This window comes from Dioscorea cayenensis, chromosome 13 (genome assembly GCF_009730915.1).
Source record: "Dioscorea cayenensis subsp. rotundata cultivar TDr96_F1 chromosome 13, TDr96_F1_v2_PseudoChromosome.rev07_lg8_w22 25.fasta, whole genome shotgun sequence".
Taxonomy (NCBI): Eukaryota; Viridiplantae; Streptophyta; class Magnoliopsida; order Dioscoreales; family Dioscoreaceae; genus Dioscorea; species Dioscorea cayenensis.
Window position 1 is genome coordinate 8,270,595 of NC_052483.1, and position 19,834 is coordinate 8,290,428.

General features: G+C 33.4%; 1 long non-coding RNA gene across 1 annotated transcript; it reads right to left on the reverse strand.

Annotated features, from left to right (window-relative positions):
- Positions 1–8,899: 8,899 nt before the first annotated feature.
- LOC120274584 lies at positions 8,900–13,790 on the reverse strand. The gene is made up of 3 exons (XR_005540953.1): positions 13,052–13,790; positions 9,738–9,997; positions 8,900–9,140 (listed from the first exon to the last, which is right to left on the reverse strand). It is a non-coding gene; the product is annotated as an uncharacterized LOC120274584 (long non-coding RNA).
- Positions 13,791–19,834: the final 6,044 nt, after the last annotated feature.

The window sequence follows — 19,834 nt, forward strand, 5'->3', positions numbered from 1 at the left end:
CTTCAAAGTTCTTGTTAAAAGGGAATGAATTGGAGATAAGAATGGAGACATATCAAACGGCGACTTTGTTGATATGAGGGTTCATCTCCTTGTATGTCTTCATGAACTCCTCCCCAGTAAAAATCAAAAACCATATGATATATATATATATATATATATATATATATATATATATATATATATATATATATATATATATATATATATATATATATATATATATATATATATATATATATCCATGAAAAAATGACGAAAAACTAAAATTATCGATAGGGCATACATGAAAACAAAGAAAGCATTCGGAGGCCTTTTGGGCTTGTTAGGATCCTTCCCAGCCTTCTTCTTCACCAGCTTTGCCTTCGGCTTTACCTCCTTTTTCTTAACCAACAACCTAAAAACAAAACCATCAGATCCATCAGAAATCACCACAAATCATGAAAGAAAAACCCCAAAAAGCCCTCACTCTCACTGCGGCTCTAGATCTAGGATTAGGGTTAGAAGGGCAACAACCAACAATACCTGAAAACAAAACCATTAGATCCATTAGAAATCACTTCAAAAAACCCCCCAAAAACCACCATCAGATGAGGCTTCTCACCTCAAGGTTAGGGTTAGCAGCCATGAGAAAAAGAGAGAGATACTAACGGACATCAGTGACTGGAAGAGGAGGATGAGGGCGCCTCTAGTAAAGGGAGAGGGGAGGAAGATCAAAGATCTCTCCCGGCGGCTCCTAGCATCAAATCCATAGCGGATTGATCTCTCCCGGTGGCTCCGGATCTAGGGTTAGGGTTATAAGGGCAACAACCAACAATATACTCATTCGGATAAATAAAAGTTAACATATACCAAAAATTACAAAAAAATAGTTATTATCTCCCAATCATAGCAGGCCAAATGTCCAACAAAGGCAAACTCTTAAAAATAGTGATTTTGGGGAATAGAATTAAGATTTAAGTATATATGTTACTACTATCTTTCCTGAATTGCTTAACAGAATGAGCTGGTGACTTATGTGGCATCCAACTCCTCCGAACCTTCTCTTCCTAATCGAGCAATTTATAAAAACAAAAAGGTTGGAACCGAATTAATGCCCCTAAATCTTGCCCGACTCGTACCCTCCCTCGGCGCCCTGGCTCCTCTCTCGTCGTCATCGTTCCTCCGGATCACAATGTCACTGTCTTAGTCCCGTCCTGGTTAACGCCTTGGCTCGCCGCCATCGTAAGGGCCCATCCGACTAACGCCTTCACCGCCGCCGCCCTGCCCATCCAGTAGCTATCGCCGGCCGAGTGAATGAAGGAAAGATCCAATTTTTGGAGTTTTTTGTTGGTTTTGTGATTGGGAAAGGAGAGAGCTTAGGCGGCTAGCATGCGAGGAGGCCACCGAGTTCTGTGCCCGCCGAGGAGGAGGTTTTCTAAATGAACTGTGGTTGCTTGGGGCTTTCTCGTGTGGGTTGGTTTCTGTTGTCATTCATCATCATCACGAGGACAACTTCAGCCTCCAATAATGGTGAGTGCTTTGATTTTTGATTGCTCTCTCGATTTCTTTTGTTTAGATTTTTGGTTGTTTTAATTGTGCTTTATTAGGTTATAATGGATTGGGAATGCTTTTTCCTTTGGAAATTTGGACCAATGTCTAGTGAATTGTATATTACGATTGAATTAGTGATTATGTGAATAATGAGTTGGGAATGCTTTCAACTTGAAATTAGGAATTGTATATTGTGATTGAATTAGTGATTTTATTGGTTTATGTTATTTATTTCTTTGATAGTGAGTTAGAAGCTCGATTTTATGAGGGAGAGATCTTAAGTAGGTTAGGGTTCATTATAGATAGTATTTGTGTATTAATAGTTGTTTTGATGATATAGATGTGTCATGCCAACTGAAAGTATGTGACAAATGCATTAGGATGTTGATTTGTTTAATTTTTTATGCTTTGAAAAATGTTTCCTTAGTGGAAAGATTTATTTCCTTGTTGCATGTTGTGAAGAATAAGACAATACCATCAGTTTTAGAAGAGTTGCATCATTCACTGATTTAAATTTGTAGAATTCGTCTTCGAATTCGTGGTGTTAAATTTTCCCCTATTCAAGTTCAGATATGCCAATCTTTTTTCTCGTGGCTTGGGCTACTATGATGTCGATGACTCAAAGATTATTACTAGAAAATCCCTCCTCCTCGGGCGGGCGCCGAACTTGGTCGACCTTCTCCGCATGCCAGCCGCCAAAGCTCTCTCCTTTCCCAATCACAAAACCAACCAAAACTCCAAAACATCGGATCTTTCCTTCATTCACCTGGCCCATGATAGCCATGTATGAGCCGTGATGGCGACAAAGGAAGGCGCTAGCCCTGACGAGACTCGTGATGGCAACGGCAAGGCGTTAGCCCTGGATGGGACTACAACGAAAGGACATTGTGATCCGTGAGGAACGATAATGACGAGAGAGGGACAAGAGTTGGTGAGATTTAGGGCATTAATTCGGTTCCAACCTTTTTTTGTTTTTATTTTTAAATTGCTGATTAGGAAAGAGAATGTTTGAGGAGTAGGATGCCACATAAGTGGCCAACTCATTCTCATAGCAATTCGAAAGCTAGTAGTAACATATAGCATTACTCCATAGTTAGTCTTGTAAAATGTACTTAAATATTGAAGCGCTTTTTTATATAAACATATTTTTTTGTAGCAATATATGTCCACAAAGCACAACATGATAAGCGTGTTTTTACTCCCCGAGTAATACTATTTATCTTGACCGACTTTCCCGAACAAATATCCCGAATGACGTGGCTACCCACTGCGGGAGTCGACATCGATGATTCGCTTCCCTACTCATCTTAATAAACCTTCCTACAGAAAGGAAAAATCTAAATTTTATTAGACTCGAAGAAGAAGAAGAAGAAGAAGAAGAGAAAAATCTTATTGCCGCCTCAACGTAGAACAAAAGGGTGAGGGTGGCGGTCGGGTTTTGATTAATGCCATTGTCATTCTCCATTTCCTTTAAGGTATGAAAACCCTAACCCCACCCTCTTCCTCCTTTGCCTCCTCTTCACCCTCCTTAACCTTGACCTCTTCCCATGTCATCCAACACTTCCAAGTTCATCAAGTGCATCGCTATAATCAACTGTGTCGTCGATAAGACTTGCATGCTCATATGCTACAGTAACAAATTTCCCATTGTGTGTCTTCTGCGCTCTTCTCTTTTGTTAGAATTGGGATCTTCTGTTCTTGGATTTGGTTTTTTATTTTATTTCTCCTTCGAATTTTGTGGAATGGGTTGTAATTTTATTCTCTCAATTGGGTTTAGTTGATTTATTTTCTAACTTTTGCTTTGGGTTTTCATCAAGCATAAGGTTGAACTTTACAATGATTGGTTCTCTTACTAATTAACTTCTACATGGATTTTTCATCAAGCACATCATGGACTTGATTCTATTTCTTCAAGTTGGGTGTTGTGGTTGATGGTTTTCATTGATATTTTGTTGCTAATTTTGTTTGCAGGATCTTTTACATATTGTTTTTGATAGTGAGTGTAAATGATGTTGTGGAAAGGACCATTGTGAGTTTAATGCTGGTAGATTTTTGGAACTATTCTTTCATGTTCATTTTCTTATATTATGTTTTAAGTCTTAGATCTTCCCCAAGGTAAGTTTTAGATCTCTTTTGTTTTTGTTTTGTCCGCTTTCTATGTATTATGTTGTTTAATGGAGTTTGCAATGTAAATCTCAATGTTGGTTATTAAGTATGTTTGGAATATTTTATACAATTGTTCAATGGGATATTTTTTCCTTGTTCCATCATTTATGAAGCTTTTAGTTCATGATAGATTGTTTAAGATATTCACAAGATATGTCACCATTTGAATTTTATTCTAAACAAACTTTGATTGTTTAAATGATCACCAGCTATTGTGCATATATGCATACTATTCGAATGACCAACATGTTATTATTGTTTATTTATCACATTATTTTTTTGTTTGGTTAGAATGATAACCATTATTGTATTTAATTAAATTGAATGCAGTGAATTCAACTAGAGTTAGAGACATCCGAAGAGATTTAATTGTGTAACAATTGTCCATCAATTTGAATCCAAATAGTATGGTAGAATTAACAATTGGGTCTTCTGAGCAGAGCCAGAATGAAATAGAAGTTGCGTCTTTTGATTTACAAATCTTAACCAAAGAGAAAGAAAAAATGGTACTCATAGAAGATTAAGCATGTGAAAAAATTGTACCAAAGGCCGGTATGGTTTTTAATTCTGAAGAAGAAGTTTATGATTTCTATGTTAAGTATGCACAACAAGTCTTCTGATTTACAAGTCTTAAACATTGAGAAAGAAGAAATGGTACTCATAGAAGATCAAACATGTGAAAAAATTGTTCCAACGGCCAGTATGGTTTTTAATTCTGAAGAAGAAGTTTATGATTTCTATGTTAAGTATTACAAAAAGAACTACAAAATCAAGAGATGATGGAAAACTAAAATATTACAAACTTGCTTGTGTGTGAAGTGGTAGGAGAAAATCCACTGCAAAAGATTCTATCCATCCTAGGCTATATACTAAAAATAAACTCACAAACAAGGATTAGTGTCATTGTTATCAATGATGGGTAGTTTCCTATATCCGAATCTATTTTTGAACATAATCATGCACTAGCTCCATAGAAACTCGACACACCTTTTATGTGTGTAAACCACTAGTGCATAGGGTCGCTGCTAATACCTGTGGGTGAGCACCAGAGTCGATGTATCGAGGAACCGCCAAAGGCTCCATTCCTTTTTATTTAATTAATAGCCTAAATGTCTAAGGTGGTTTTCAAGTCTACTTCTATACACCAATTACTAAGATACAATTGAGGATCGTGGAGATGCAAATGGAATGAATTACTCACCCCATATGGGGAGTCCCTTTAGCAATTACTTATGATGTGAATTAAAATATGGCAATGTTATCTAGTGATGCATTGTGGGGAATTTAGGAGGCATAATGGTCCCAATCTCTTGACAACCAGATCCTGAAGCACTACGAAATTAAGATAGAATCTCTTCTACCCTAGCTCCTCATGTCCATGTTAAGATTAAGAATTCCACTAAACGGATAATCAAATCCTAATCCAAAAATATAGCAATACCTAATCTCCCAGCGATGTATAGATTTAACAAAAGTATGGATGTTTTAATAAGTGGGAATCTCTTCCTCACAACATCAACACATTAATCAATAAAATGTATATGCAATGAATCACAATCAACTAAAACGTAAAATATAATACTAATGTAAATCAATGTTTAAAAGAAAAAGGCATAGGAACAACAACATAATTCCTCGAATTGGGTCATCTTATGGATAAAGAATAAAGATTAAAGAATAAAGTCATCCATGAGAAAAGTATATAAAGAATTCTAAAACTAACTCTCTCCAATGGTTCTTCGATGGTTGAGATTAAGAAGATCCCAAGCATATCAAGACAGCTCTGAATCTCTTCATAAGCCCTCCACTACCAATATGCGTGAACTTTGCGAATTCGCCGGAATCCACTGAAATCAGGTTGATCCTTATCTCTAGCCGCACTATTTTCCAAACATTCGGCCATCGGTGACCAATTTTGGAAAAAAAAAATCCTTCCTAAATAATAAAACCTAGGGTTATTTATGAGATCTCGACCCGCCATAAGGCCACAATTGTCGCTATAAAGGTCAGGTGGTAAAATTTAATTCTTGGGCTATAAGTCCTAGCCTAGTTCTAGACATTATGTGCTTGACCATAGTCATTATGTATACAACAACCATTAGTGGAGGTCAGTAGACCTAATGATGTCCTCCCATGGATTCGACACTTGCATGATTGGACCGCAATGATGAGGCCGCAAGGATATTCCGCTTTGTTGTATTTTGATCAATCGCTTTCAAATCACCTCCATATTCACTCTTTCAGTCCCTGAAATGCAATTAGATCCGGCGGTGAAACAAAAGAATGCAATTATGTACCAGTTTGGTGCTAAACATAAGGAAATTACATGCTAGTATGTGTAAATGATATATCAAATATGCATAATCAAGCACTTATCAAATCTCATTTTTCAAAAAGTGCAACAAAATGGATGCATATGTCTCAGAGAAGGCTTGAGCTAAATGACCAAAACAAGCATTGGTTTAAGCGTGAACTTCATTCTTTAGCTGTGAATGTAGTGGATATGAAAAATTTGACATATATAGAAAAGATTGTCAAAACTATATTACAAGAGCAAGATAATTAAGGCTTGAGTTGGCGATGTCAAGCATTATGGTAATTATTTCTCTCAAATGCAAATGATGAAATCCATATTATTTCATCTCGGGATTGATATAAATGATGAAGGTCGGCCACAAAATATATTTTAGGGGCATGCAAGATCTATATAATAGCTCATAAAGCTTTTTGGTGATGTTGTATCTTTGACACAACATACTTATCAAATAAATATGATATGCCCTTTGCTCAATTTGTTGGAGTAAACCATCATGGACAAACTATATTATTTTGATGTGGTCTACTATTAAAGGAAGATATTGAAATGTACATTTAGTTGTTTAGAACTTGGTTGGTATGCATGTCAGGTAAGGACCCGAATGCGATAATCACAGACTAATGCATGGCCATTCAAGTTGCAGTCAAGACAGTCTTCCCAAATTCACATCACCATCTTTGTCTTTGGCATATTACGGAAAAATTCTACAGAAGCTTGGAGGTCTAATTCAGTACAAAGCAATAAAGAAGATTTTGAAGTGTATTGTTTATGAGGCGGTGGATATTCAAGAATTTGGAGAAGTTTGGCTAAAGATGATCAAAGATTATTACATTGAAAAAAATGAATGGCTTAATTCTTTATACATGATTCATCATCATTGGGCTCCAGTATATGTTAAAGAAGTTTAAAGGAGTTTTTCAGGCTGGAATGTCTACAACTCAAAGAAGTGAAAGCATAAATGCTGATGGCTATGTTGGTCCAACAACATCTCTAAAACAATTTGTAGAGTAGTATGATAATGCATTGAAAAGTAAATTGAGAAAGAAAATAAAATTAATTTTGCTTCCTTCAACTTAGGCTTTCCAATGATAACCAATTGCCAATTTGAGAAACAACTACAAGTTTACACAAATGAAAATTTTAGGCTATTCCAAGATGAATTATGAGGAATGTTATACTATAATCTTGCATTTATCAACTCAGATGGGCTAATATTCACATTTCATGTGACAAATATCTTCAAAGGAAAAGAAGGTAGAACCATAAAGCAAGTAGTGTTTAATGTTCAATACAATGAAGTTAAATTTGAAGTTAAATGTTCATGCCGTTTATTTGAGTTTAGAGGAGTTATTTGTAGACATATTTGCAAATTTTTATTGAGAGAAATGTGAAAGAGATTCCACCTCAATATATTTTATCCCATTGGAGAAACGATATCAAAAGATGCCATACTTATGTGAAGAATTGCTACAATGCAACACAAACTAGTGAGCAAAAATGCGATACAACAAATTATGTTCCCATTTTTCTAAAGTTGCTGAAATTGAGGCAATCTAACCAAAAATATAAATTTTTAATGAAGTGCTTGGATGAGGCAATGGAGAAGCTTATGCATGATGCAAATTGTTGGGAGAGCATAGTGATCAATTTATATCACCAATTTTGGTGGAAGGAGAGTTCATGAGCACCATCACAACATCTTCAACCATCAAAGTTTTTAACTCCTTTTAAAGGTGGAGCAAAGGCTGACCACCATTAAAGAGGAAGAAATCAAAAGTTGAAGAAATAATCATTAGAAATAAAAAAAAATGTACTTACAGTTTACACCATTCTTTTTAAATTTTTATAATTATCTTTGTGGTCTAGAAATAGTGTTATTGTTTTCAGAAAACACAAATGAAAGGAAACATACAAGGTCAAACACACACAAGTTGAAATTTGTACCAAGAAAGTGTAGTAATGTTATGTTATTTAATTTTTAGTTTGTCATCATTTTATATGAAATATTTTAAAATATATTGAATTATTTCTTTCTCTCTTAGGTGAATTCAAATTCTTCCAAGATGTGGGTGACTATGCCACTTGTTAAAAATATATTATGGTAAGTAAATTTGAATTAGATTTTAGGAAAAAATATATATATTGTGACAAAGGGTAAGTAAATATCTATGCCTAGTGGTCCCTTGTAATCTTAGTTTTCAAATATATTGTTGTATAAAGAGTAAGTAAATTTGAATTAGATTTCAGAAAAAAAAAATACATGTTCTAATAATTACAATTTTTTTTGTTTGTGACCGGGTTGGACCTCCTAGATGTTCAGATAAAGAGTTTTTTACACATAAATGAAGATTTTTGCTAGCTAATGAAGGGAGTAAGATTCAATGTACAAGGGTGCACTTCATAGTTAAGTTGTACTCCTAGATTTTGTCTCAATTGAGAAAACTATGTTGTTTCATACTAGTTTGGTGAGATATATTTTTATTTCATGGTGTGGATGTGCTAATATTTCTTATATCAATAGATTTGATGCATTTTCATATATAATCAATGAATTTGATGACCTTGTATTATCACAATTAATTATTGGATTTCATTGTGTGGATGATTTAGTGAACTGGTTTTTCTTCTCTTCTGTTTCATAATCCTTGTTCAACAGATATGGAACATTATTCTATTTTTTAGTTTCTAGTGCTTACATCTAGACTTAAAAATACAATCAATTGTCTTAAATAATAAGATTGAAAACTGAAAAAATGCTTAATTTCCCAGGTTAATACCAAAAATACAAGGCAACGATCATATAGCTTCAACAATGATCATAAATAGAAGTCAATAATTTCCCAATTGCATTAAGTTATAAAATTTACAACAATTTAAGTACAATGTTTCTGTATTTGGGAATGGTGGGTATCAAAGTTTGCCACCAAAGCCTCAAGTGATACAAAAATCTATGATTTTGATTAAAAAAAAACCCCCCCATAGGTACAACTTAAGATATATGTGTCAAGTTTTATATATGGCCATAAACACCATGCGAAGGCTTGACACTTGGATGAACCTCCATGGTCATTGCAAGGAATGCCACTCATCTTTTTGTCATTGCGTCTTTGTAAAGTAGTCCAATGTTCTTTTCAAGTGAGAGATCAAAAAGATAAAAAAAAAAAATTAATCAAGAAAATGTAAACAATCTAAAATCATGACAAGCATAAAGCAAATATATGGGTCATCATAGCTTCTAATTATATCAAATCATATATGTAAATTAAGAAAGTGTTCATAGCTGGGAATTTCCTAATCAAATCATCATAGTTTCTAATATCAAATCATATATGGTTGCCTACTTATTTGCCATTAATCCCATTAAAGGCATTAAAAAAATTTCAAATTGAAACAAGAGAAGACACAATAGAGATGGAGGAAGGTAGATTTTAGCAACACTATGTCTTTCATGCATTCCATTTTTCCATCAATCCAATAAAATCCACAATAAGTTGTCCAAATAAAAACATAAAGCAACCCACCACAAACAACTCAATCACCAACAAAACCAGCCATATACTATCATATAATTTTTACAAAAATAAAATCATAACAAAAACAACAATATACTATCATATAATTATCACAAAAATAATATCATAACAAACCAATAAAAAGTAAAGCACCAAGATAACAAATATAGCTTATTTTTCGCAAGTAAGGGCAACTGAAGGAGAATCTCAACCTGCTCAATATCAGTTGCCATCACCACAAGCTCTGAAATACCTCCATTCATCTTCTTGGTTGCCCACGTGGAGAAAAGAGCGTGAGATCTAGGGCTTTGGAAAGACTTGATTCTTCTCTGATGTGGCGCTGGAGAAGAGAGCTTGAGATCTAGGGTTTTGGGGAGGCTTGATTTTTCTATGGAGAGTTACGGCGCTGGAGAAGAGAGCTCGAGATCTACGGTTTGGAAGAGGCTTGATGCTTCTATGGAAAGTTGCGGCCCTGTAGAGGAGAGTTTGTAGCTATGTTTTAGAGAAGGCCTCTCATTTACTTCAAAGGTTTATTAAGATGAGTAGGAGAGAGAATATGAACATGAAGTTGACTCCACATGGGCAGGTACGTCATTCAAAATGTTTGTTCGGGAAAGTCAGTTGGGAGGACTAGAATTACTCTTTACTCCTTTCTATATTGTATGTTTCATGGCATATTTTGTGGTATGCTTTATTCATGTTTCATAGCACATTTTTTAGCATACACTATTGTATATTTCATGGCATGTGTTGCTTAAAAGAGAATAAAAAGGTAATGAAGAGTGTTAAAAAAAATTTGAATTTTCTCACAACCACAGTACATCTCTTCCTCTCATCATTCATTTTCTCTATGAGAGTCACCATCCTTTGGGTTGCGGTTTTGTAGTGTGAAGATGAAGCAACTCTAGTAGTTGTTCTCAACCAAAGAAGAAGGCAAAGATTCATGCATAAAAACCATTAAGTCATGAAGATAATGAAGCATGCATAGAAACCCTTGACTCAAGCATAAAAGTCATTGAAGCACGAATTTGGATTCGTAATTCAAGCATAAAACTTGGGATTCTTAAGTATTGACACAAGGATGCTTTAGCCTATTTACAAACAATTTTTATTTTTTTACATACATATATATATATATATATATATATAAGTAATTAGGTCCACGTAAAAGTGAACAATAATGTATTTATGCTTCTCCTCCTCTTGCTCTTGACAGACTTGAGATGGGTGTGTGTGTGTAAGGTTAGGGTAAATTTGTGAATACTACAAGTGCACATGTCATCAAGTAATACCTCGTGGGTGAGCACAAGAGTCATATTTCTCAGAAAACGGCGAGAGTCTCCTATTGCTTCTTTGTCGCTAATCAATAGCCCTAAACGCTTAAAGTGTTTATTAATTCTATCTCTACATATTAATTAATACAATATAATTGAGGATCATTAAGTGTAATTGGAAGGAATTTGGGAGATCATATGAAGATTCTCTTAATGATTACTTGTGAAATAGCGTTAAGATGTGACGATTCAATCTAGTATTGGACCGGGGGAATTTAAGGGCCTACTGGTCCCAATCTCTTGGCAACTAGGTCTCAAACACTAGGAACTTAAGATGAAATCTCTTTCACTATGGCCTCCTATATCCACCTTAAGTTAAAGAACTCCTCTAAAAGGGCTAATCAAATCCTAATTCAGAAATCTAATCAAATCCCTAATATATAGATCTAGCAATACCCTAACCTCTTAGCGCATGTATAGATCTAATAGAGTATGAGACTTCTAATGTGGGTATATCTTCCTCGTCCCATAGCAGACAAAATATCATTAAGCAAAAATGAAATGATTCACAAAGGACTAGAAAGAATAATGAATTTCCAATAAAGAATCACAAGTAACAATCAAGGTAAATTTACATGAAATTTCCCTTGAATTAGGGTCCTCTAATGGATATAGAAGTATTGATCAATTAATAACAATAATCCAAAGGAAATAAATCAAAAGAATTTATAGGCTAACTCCCTTCAATATGGTCTTTGATGGTTAAGGTTAAGAGAATCCCAAGATTGTCAAGAATGTGCCAAATTTTTTCGCATACCCTCCTCTATTGATGCATGTTGAATCGCCCTTGGAAAACTCACCAGAATCTACTGAAAGCGTGATGAAATTTGTCTCCAGCCTCACAGGTCTCAAGAAATCCGGTTGCTCTACCTATTCAGCCAAAGAACCCCCCCTCCCTCCCTCCCTCCCTTCCTTTGAACTGTAAATCTAGGGTTTTTATAGTATCAAGTCCGTTACGGCTTCACTACACTAGTTATGGAGCCCGTGGTGAGTAAGTTATTGCTTAGGCTCCAAGTCACACCCTCGCAGGGTCTTTCCAGGCATTGTGTGAATAAGTCACGATCGTTATGACTTCGTGTTGTTCTCTCGTGATTTCACACTCGCAACTACTTGACAACGACTATGATAGAATAGGACAATGGGCACGATTGAAATGTCACCATACCAGTTGTGAGCAGTGGTGATGCTATAGTTCAGTAAATTGACTTGTTTTGCTCTGAAATATCTCCATATTCATTTCTTTGGCCCTAAGACAAAATAAAAGCTAATGGTGAACAAAAGAATGAAATTATGTACTAGTTTGGTGCTAAATATGTGAAATCTCATGTTAATTACAGTGTAAATGATATATAAATTACATACTTTCAAGCACTTATCAACTCTCCATGTGTCATTGTTTTCCTCTATCTTAGCTGCTTAGAGCACATAGGTTCCGAGTCTTAGTTTTGCACTAATTCCTAAGCTTGGAGCTAGGGTTGGTCTCACTAATTCCTAAGCTTAGAAATAGAAAGCAAATATGTTATCCTATTATAGCCACATTCCATTGATATCTATATAAACTAAATCTAGGCAAATTATCATTAACAAAAGCAACCACCAAGATTTTATAAGTAAATGTAGCAACAAGAAACAGGTCAGTGGAGTTCCACCTAGTTTTAATATCTTTGGGATATATATATATATATATATATATTCTCCCCTGTTATTGGCTCTACAATAACAAGTCTATTATTTCATTGTGGTCATGTTCCTGCCCATAAATACTATTACATCCCTAATTGGTTCCATGAATTATTTTAATGACTCTATCCGATTTGTACACATAAATTCAAAGCATGGCAAGCACACATAATATGAAAATAATTGCAGGAACATGAAGACATCAAATATTCTTTGATTAGTCTAATTGTGGTCATATTGGCAAAGACATTATCAACGGAAATGGAAAAAATTTTAAATGCCAATTCATACTCTTCAATGATTCCACAAACAAACCTATATATATTATTGGAAGTATGGGCCTTATTGAACACTCTAAAAATGAGGACTTGGTTTTGAATGGTCTACAAGTTATCAATCTAATGTGTTATAATATTCATAAAGTCATTTCCGTGGAATACATAGGTTCATATATTGGAACATAATGAAGCAAGAATTAGAAATTTTGAAATACTTATAGAGTTATTCTTTACCCATCTTGTATTGTTTGGAAATGGTTCGCTGCACCATCCTCCTTAATATCCCCCTTACACTCCAGTTCCAAGGTCTTGTTTATACACTCATGTACTAGATACCACTCCATGAAGTTAAATGGAAAGTGCTGAATAGAAATTTTCTCTATAATTTTGTCCCTATATCTTGATTAAGAATATAAGAATAATAAAGTTTGATAACTAGTACCTTAATCCACTGTGAATCAGATTTATATTCAAGATCAAAGATGCCCAATCTTGTCCAGATGCTTCTTCACCTTCATGTGCCATTGAATGTGTCATACCCTTCTCCTTTGTTTTGTTTAAATTTTGAATCACAATAATAACATCTAGCATGGGTAATAGTTCTATCATCCTTATAAATTTTTGTAAAATAAATCTTAAAAGTATTAGATATAAGCTCTACGGGTTTGTTTGTCCAAATTATGAGAATGCACTAGATGGTGTTGATTCCAAATCAGTAAAAGGAGAGGTGTCATTTGGACTATCAAACTCATGCCATTAACAAATCTCTTGAGTAGTAGCCTAGTAGGCCTAGAAGCTAAACCAACATGCTCTTTCCCCTTGATCTTGAGCTTCCACCACATGATGCCATTAATTTTTCTTAGAATCTAATGAAATAAAAATAAGATAGAAAAGTAATAGAGCAAAATTAGCAAATATAACAACTATTATATAGCATCAGAGGCAAAATTCAAAAAAAACTTTAAACAATTTGGGAGAGCTGAGAGAGAGAGAGAAAAAAAAAAATAGCTCACAATTAGCAAATAGAACAACTACAATAGTATTAGAAGCAAAAATTAAAAAGAAAAGCTAAAACCATGTGAGACAACTTAGGAAGAAAAAAGTATTAGAGCAAAATTAGCAAACAAAACATCTACAATATAGAAATAGAGGTAAAATTAAGATTAACCCAATGTGAGATCAGAAAATGAATAGAGAATAATTAGGAAATAAAACAATTAAAAATAGTATTAGAGACAAAATTAACCAAAGCAATGTGATACTTACTGAGAAAAAATAATAGAGCAAAACTTATAAATAAAAAATATAAACAATTGCAATACCAACAAATTAAAAACATCATTAGAGGTAAAATCAAAAATAAAAATAAGAAAATGTTAGAGACTTTCGTAGTTAATCTGTGGAGCTTAAAGAGAGATTTGAGAATTGAGAGATCTTAGAGCCTTTGAGAGATTATAGAGAGATTAGAGAGAATTGGTGAATTTGGTGTGAGGTTAATGGAGAAGAATAAGGGGTATTTATAGATGAAAATTATTTCATTTTATATTTTTATTTATTGTTTAATCTTTCAATTCCCTAGTTCCCCACCAATGGCTAGAAATTTGGTCGTTGGGGGGTGGCTAATAGGAGACCGATAGGTAACCTAATGGGTTAATAAGAGATTGATGGGTTGACCTGCTAGGTCAATGACTTATTGGGCTTATAGTGGCCAGTTCTAGGCCTACTTGAAATCCAGCCAGTATTTACCTTTAAGAGAGGGAATACTGTTCGAAGTTATAAACCCAAGTATAGAAATACTATCAATTAAGGTTTGATATTTATAATGTCATATTCTCTGTTCTATTATTTAGCAGCATTCAACTCAAATCCAAAGAAATAGAAAGCTAGGGATACCAAGTGTCATGACTTACTATACCTAATTTAGTGTGGATTATTATTGGAAGACATTTACTTTAGTATCTTGTGGATATTATTATTGTATTCTAGTCATATTTTGGATCAAAGTTTTCTTTCTCAAGTTGGTCTTCTATCCTATACATTTAATGCTCAAATCAATGCTCAAATATAGTAATTATTTTTACACCAACTTATAGACACCATGGAGTACATCCATGAGGAGATGTGTATAACGTTCGTAGATTTGATTATAGCTCCCTTGGAGCTGGTTAAACACCTCTGTTACCCCTATTAAGGGTTGACTAATGACACTATTAAGATTTGAACATTATTATGGCATCTCTTATGAGTTATGCATCATATAGGAAATACCTTGCCATATATTCCAAGCAAGATCTTTATTTATTTATAGGACGTGATAACCAAGTGGAGGATTAGGCATATGGTTTTAATCAAACTTAAAATGCCAAGAAACCCTAGGCAAGTTGATTACAAATGATCTACATCATTTATTTTATTAAATTTATTATGCCTTAAGATTTATGAAAATATATTTCGAGATGATTATTTTTAGCTCATAATAAAGCAAAGGCAACATGCTCTAAATTAATTAATTTTTATTTGAATTTAAAATGAATCAATTGTTATACAAGATTTTAAATTTAAATTTAAATTTTTTTATTTTTTTATTTTTGTAAGTATAGCGCTGTAGAGCAGTTAAGCATACAATCAATTAAGATGCAAGTTAAGTATATGCTATCAAACAAGTTTAGCAATTTTACATTGCCAGAACAAATGATTAATGGATCCTTCATGTACAATACAACAAGAAAAAACAAGAATAGGACCAAGATTGGTTTTTGTGCAGGAATGCCTTAATGGGATTTTTGAAATTAATTGATAAAGGGCCATATAAAAAAATTTCAAGTTGAGAATAAACTGCAGCTTCCAAGACTTTCCATGGTAGTATTAAGGTTCAACAATTATGACTTTCATAATAATCTTAGAACGGTTCAAGTTTGTGAAGTGGTTCTTGTCCCCCAATATATTAGAAAGGGTAGCCTATAGGTTATCTTTTGGATTTGAAGCAAAAACTAAATTGTGTTTTTTTAACCTAAGATACATTATAATTTTAAGCTTGAATAATATCAACACCACTAAATCATGGTTCTAAGATTATGCTATAATCACAAACATGAATAACAAAATAAAATAAAATAATCAACACAAAAAAAAAAGGAACAATTTTGAAGCATTCAACTAAAAACATGATTTTTAATAACAACGGCATACAAACGCCATTTAAAAAAATATAATTTATTAAAAACATTAGAAAAAAATCGTTCCTAATCCGTTTCTAATAGAAAGAGATTAGAAACGGATTAAAAAATTAATATTTTATTTAAATATTATTAAATATTAGAAAGAATCCGTTCCTAATCCGTTTCTAATAGAAAGACTAGAAACGGATTAAAAAATTAATATTTATTTAAATATTAGAAAATATCCGTTCCTAATCCATTACTAAGGATTAGAAACAGATTTAAAAATTAATATTTTATATAAATATTATTAAATATAAGAAAAAATCCATTCTTAATCCGTTTCTAATTGAAAAGGACTAGAAACGGATTAAAAAATTAATATTTTATTTAAATATTATTAAATATTAGAAAATATCCGTTTTTAATCCGTTTCCAATAGAAAGAGACTACAAACGCATATAAAAATTAATATTTTATTTAAATATTATTAAATATTAGATAAAATCTGTTTCCAATCCGTTTCTAGTAGAAAAGGACTTGATACGGATTTAAAAATTAATATTTTATTTAAATATTAGAAAAAATCTGTTTATAATAGAAAGAGTCTAGAAATGGATTAAAAAATAAATATTTTATTTAAATATTGTTGAATATTAGATAAATCCGTTCCTAATCCTTTTTCATTAGAAAGAGACTAGAAACGGGTTAAAAAATTAATATTTTATTTAAATATTATAAAATATCCATTTTTAATTTGTTTCTACTAGAAACGGACTCCAAACGGATTTAAAAATTTATTTTATTTAAATATTATTAAATATTAGAAAATATCCGTTCTTAATCCAAGGGACTAGAAATGGATTTGAAAATATTTTTATTTATTTTTAGCATAACTTTTTGATGAAAAATTAATTTAAAAAAATCTCATAATATACCTGCTTGAAATTTTGGAATTTTATTTATTTATCTATTTGTCAATGTATATTTGAATTCATAGATATGTACTATGTTTTTAATACAAATTTTAATTTTTTTAAATTAAGTTTCAGATATTAATAAATTATTTTCAGCTTTGAACTCATTTTTATAGTTATGAACTACTAAAGCATAGGCAATACTAATGTGTCACGCCCCAAACCCGGCTCGCTAGGCTCAGTGCACTGACAAACGGCCACACACCAACCAAACCGAGGCCCAGTAGGCATGCAAGGTCTCAAAACCTGTTCTCAAAATCACAAAACCTAACAGAGAAGCAAAACTAGAAACAAGAACAAAGTTCAACACTAAAAGAAATAACTAAATGTTTGCACAGTCAATACAACTTTATTTAAATAAAACCTATGCCCACAACAAACGGGACTTATTACATGCTAATAAGATTGACGGTGACCCAACGATCCCTGCTAAGCTATCCGCCACTCACCCTTACTCTTGATCTGAAAAAAAATTAACAACAATATTTATGAGCTTGACAACCCAGTAAGCACCACTAAAAATATAGGGATCATTTACACAAAATCATAATTTGTTGAAAATGCAAAATAATAAATGTAATTTGTTTCAAGTAAACACCAATGTCAAACACTAAGCATATAGGTCCCCCAAACGACTATTGTCAAAACAAAATCGCAAAATTCATATATTTACCCTCGGTGACCCGAGACAAAATTATCAAAAGCCATATTTTTACCCTCGGTGACACGAGCAAAAATTATCAAAGGCCGATATTCTTCACCGACGGCAAGCGGTGGGAAACTATAGTTTCTAGAATAAAATACGTGTCGACACGGTCAGTGTTTAACCCCCAGTGACAGGGTTATTGCATAGTCAGTTGGGGACTAGTTTCTATATCAAAGTACTTTATATTCGCAAAACGATGAACTAACCAAAATTCAAAACAAGCAAGTACAAGAATTTACAGTAACATGATCCCATTTTTGTCATATCAAAATACACCAGTTAATGGAATACAAACATGAACAGATAATAAAAATAATAATATTCTTTGATCAAAAATTAAATAAATACCTGAAATTCAAAATAAATAAATAAATACATAATCTGAACTTTAAACACATGAATTATTCACAATTTAAACAAATATCCGAAATTCAGAAATTTTAAAAAAATCATAAATCATTACACTATATGAAATTTCAGAAGATATGAAATTTCAGAAGAGAAAAAAAAATCAGGATTTAAATGAATTATCTCGAAATTCAAAATTTAACAAAATCAAGATTGCACCGCACATGTAAACACTTCAGATTCTAAAGAATATCATCAATTTGAAATATTAAATAAATTAAAATAATTCCGAAAATAGTATTAATTATATAAACAACATTTGAATAATAAACAGAAACCTAATTATCACAAAATAAATAAATAAAATACTGATTTTCACAAATTCATCTAGTTTCAAAAGGTCTATATACGTAGTATAATTTATATGTGGATACTTACCTAAATGTCTCCCAACTCTAAGACTCCAAATCAGATTATCAAAATCAAGCACTCGAAGGAAGCCCTAACAGACATAAAACTAATGAACACATATCAAATTCCTTAGGGTAATCTATGGAGTAGAAACTAAGAATGAGAATAATCAAGATATCACAACCACAATTAAAATTTCAAACATCTACCTTAGATTTCTCGTCACAAAATTCAACGAGGAAAATATCAAGAGCCTGCCGCCAAGATCACCACACGACACGAGAGGAGGTAGGGTTTCTTCCAGTTTTCTACTCTCCTTTTATTTAAAACAACAAAACAAATATCGCGTGAAGATCCTCGCTATGCGTACGTAACCATAAATTAGATCCGGGAGGTCGGGATAAATATAAATAAATAGATAAACTTAACTAAAAGTAATTTAAATTTATTTAAGAGAACGGGTCTACAAATGACTCTCTAATTACTAATTAAGACACATTATGAACCCTTTTCGGCTGAGATCAAACCCCGCCATCTCTTGCTCCAACCCTAGTAACTCCTCCAGCCAGATAATCCTTTCCCTCAGCACCTCCTTCATCGTCGCCATTGCCCGGTGACCCGCTCGGCGCCCTATCGCGACGTCCCCTCATGGGCTTCTTCTCAATCGGGGCTTCCTTATCGGCAGAAACCATTGATGGCTTTAAAGTTCATTGGCCATGATGCCAACGAGTCTAATCCATGAATAATCAAGCAGTGCATGTACATGCCATGATCATTGCACCAGAACCATTCAAGCGGCAATGAGTAGAAGAGCCTCAGGTCTTTGGCAAACTCATGCAGTACCTTCTCCTTCAACACAACAATCACCGTCATCGTCTTCTTTCCTTCTGAGTTGTAAACCCTCGTATGAGGGCCTCCTTCGAATTCACCAAGTTTAGAAATCTCCTTCGTAGGATTCAGATCGAGGCGGGGCCGATGATGACAATAGCACGAAAAATGACCGCGACAACATGATGAACAAAGCAGTGATCAGACCTCCCTCTCTCCTTTTCTTATAATGTATTTCTTATCATGTATATATATATATATATATATATTATGGTAGAGAAAAGTAAAAGCCTTAGTCTTCTTCTTCCTCTTCTTCTTCTTCTTTTTCGATGGAGAACCGTCATATGTTGCTCTCTCCCATGAGCGAGCAGTGAAGGAGGTAGCGACGTCAGCGACTGTAACAAACGAGTAAACGCATCTATAGGGAGCGACCTCTTTTCTTTCTTCTCCTTCGCTTGCTGCTTCCTCTGTTCTTCTTCTTCTTTGCTTGTTGCTTCCTCTGTTCTTCTTTGCCTTCTTCTTTTCTTGATGGAGAATCATCGTTTGCTATTTTCTTCGGCCTCTTCGCAAGGGCTTTGTTGAGGAACAA